General features: G+C 43.7%; 1 long non-coding RNA gene across 1 annotated transcript in view; it reads right to left on the bottom strand.

Annotated features, from left to right (window-relative positions):
• Window positions 1-455: 455 nt before the first annotated feature.
• Window positions 456-2,932, bottom strand: part of LOC109323307 — an 18,295-nt gene continuing 15,818 nt past the window's right edge. The window contains exon 4 of the long non-coding RNA XR_002104606.1: window positions 456-466. This is a non-coding gene — a long non-coding RNA (uncharacterized LOC109323307). The remainder of the gene's footprint in view (window positions 467-2,932) is intronic.

The raw sequence follows: 2,932 nt of genomic DNA on the forward strand, positions 1-2,932 counted from the left end.
TAGTCAGGGTCATTTGACCCCAGCATTCTTTCCTGCTCATGGCAGGGGATCAGACTTGATGATGTGCTCAGGTCCCTTCCAACCCTACCAGCTATGAAACTGAGAAATTACACCACTCACAACCACTATAGGCCATATCCACATGCAATGGGTGCTATTATTTTGTAAAACAAAAGCTGTTTTACCATCTTCTTCAGTGGCTTCAATGGCTTTTTCTTCTTTGCCACTGATCTTAAAACTCCATTTCCATCGCATTGATATTGGGTGACCATCGGGTTGCCATCAACAAATTGAGACCATTTTTCTAAAAGACAAACAGGGATCCCTATTATTATATATATCCACACCAATTCCATTTTACAACCAGTCTCTCTCACACCAGCATAAAAGAATCCAAAACAATAATAATAATAAATAAATAAATAAATAGCAATCAATACTGCATCTTCCACTTCTTGATTGCTTCCTGGTGTCGAAAAACATTTTGCAAGACAAAGCATAAGGGGCTCAACCCCAAATGGGGTTAATTATACAAACAGATTTATATAAAGGATATAAATCACTGTTTCCTCCATTTCATTAATTGTGATGAATGGAGCCACTTCTGGATTTTTTTGTTGTCCCTTTTAAATTTCCAACTGGTATACAGTGGGACTTGCTTTATTTACAGTAGGAACTGGTCCAGACCATATGGGGACCAATGCTCCTTGCTTCTCATGTGTTGTGTGTCACTTTATTGCCTACTTGCCACTCTCAAGGGTGTAACACAGGACCTAATTGTTTGTCCATTTTCTGGTGGTTAAGCTTAAGTGCTATGGCAATCTGCCGATGAGTTTCAGAAATGGTCTGCATCAATTTCTGCATCCATTTATCTGTAAGCACTGGAGGCTTTAGCTCAACAGGAGGCTCCCCTCCTAGCCACCATTGTTCAGGTAATCTCATTTTCCTGCTTGTCACAGCCTCATGAGGCATATAGCACCCTTTCTGGCACCAGGGTCCCCACGCTGCCATGGGTCCCCTATGAGGCCTCCAACCCCTAATAGCATCACCCACTTCCAGCTGTAAACAGTAAACAAAACACAAGCCCCTTGGTTATAACATAAATCTAAGCCATCTGGCTATAACAACGTTCAAGCCACTCCAGGGTTTCTTCTTCTCTCACCCGTATCATATTGTTCAGTCATTCAGGCCTCTTCCTTTTCCTCACTCAGGCAGAGCTCCTACCCCCATGGCCACTGGCAGGGAACTGCCTGCCTGGCCTCAGCCTGGGGATTATATAGGAGCCAGGCCCTGCCCCTTCCGGTCAGCTGCCTCCCACTGGTTACCCTGGCAACCTGCAGCTGGGCTCCTTACTTACTGCTGCACAAGTAGCAGTTTCCCCTCTTCATAGGAGCAGGGCACCTCAGTGCTCTGCAACACACCTCCCCTCTTTATAGCAGCAGAGCACCAACAATCACACTTTACTCAGCTTTCTGAGGGAAGCAAAACTGTTTTTGTGGTGGTGGGTCAGGTCCTATAACCTTTTCTTTTCCTTCTATTGACCCACAAACCAATTTCTCTTGGGCCCACACTAAAGTTGTCTGTAATGCCATTTCCTGGGTTAGAGGAGGCCAATCTGGGAATTCTAATTTTTCCCCAGTTTTAATAGCAGCACAATGGTGTCCTGCAGCGACCGTTATATAACCTCACTTTCCTCATAAGTGTCTTTTCCAAATCTTAACTCTAGATTTGCAAGGTCTATTATGGCATTCAATTTCTTCAGGGCATCTACCCCTAAAATTCCTGTTCTGCCGAATGAGGGTAAACCAAATGATAAATAGCTTTTTGGCCCCCTTGGACTGAAGAACATAAGGGTTTACAAAAACTATTCTACTTGTAAAATTTTTACTTGGTTTCCTTTCAGTTTATCTAAACTTCTATCTTCATTACTAACGAAAGAAAATGCAGTGCCAGAATCAGTAAGAGTCAAATATTCCCGATGTGCCCCCTCCTGGTTATCTATTGTTACTCGAATAACCGGTCATCTCCACTGATCAAATTTAAAAGTCGCTGTACATAAAAGGGTGCGAAGAGGGCTCTCCAGGCCTCCCTACCCAGAACCTTCCATATATGGTCCTGAAATGGGTTGGCTAAGAGCCTGTTCGTCCCCTTCTCTATCCTTATAAAGGGCCAATTTTCTCAAAAGTTCAGCAGTGGGTAAACCATCTATGTCCTCTTTTTTCTCATGCCTTATCAACTGTCTCCACACTTCTGCTCTAACAGAATCAGGCTGTTTTCCAACTCCTTAACGGCGGTTTCCTCAACCTCAGCCATGACTTGCAAAGGCTGCCACTTTACCTTGCTTCTGCTGTGCAGAAAACACTTGATGAGCAATACTATAGGCATCTGCCAGCCTCTGTTTTATCTGCTGGAGAGGGGGGTCTGGGGTTAAAACACCACTTACAGCCATTTTTAACTCAGGATGCAATCCCTGAATGGAGGGCTTTTTAAACTCATTCATATCATAATTAATAATACCCTGGTTGTTAGGGTCAGGAGCTAATTCTGATGCAACAAACAAAATCCTTTTTCAAGCCTCATAAATTTCTGGACACTCTGTTGGGGCTTGTTTTTCACAATGATACTTAGCCAACAAATTTTCCCCAGGATAAAACAACTTTAAAATTGTCTCAAACTGTCTTCTAGCCTGTTGTTACCAGATTTGCCCACTACTTTGGGGTGTGCTCATTTATTAGGGCTAGGGTCTTGGTAATTCTATCCATGTGTTGCTTGTGTTACTTGTGTTTCTGTATGGAGCTGTATCTCTCCCTTCTGCAACCCCCACCCCCAGTGGAGCTATCTTGCAGGACTCAGTTCAGTGGGGCTGGGTTCCTCCAGTCCCCAAATCAGTCATACACACAAACACACACAGCTTAACGTGACACACCTGACC

The sequence above is a fragment of the Crocodylus porosus genome, unplaced genomic scaffold (genome assembly GCF_001723895.1).
Source record: "Crocodylus porosus isolate Cpor-Errol unplaced genomic scaffold, CroPor_comp1, whole genome shotgun sequence".
In the NCBI taxonomy this organism is placed as follows: Eukaryota; Metazoa; Chordata; order Crocodylia; family Crocodylidae; genus Crocodylus; species Crocodylus porosus.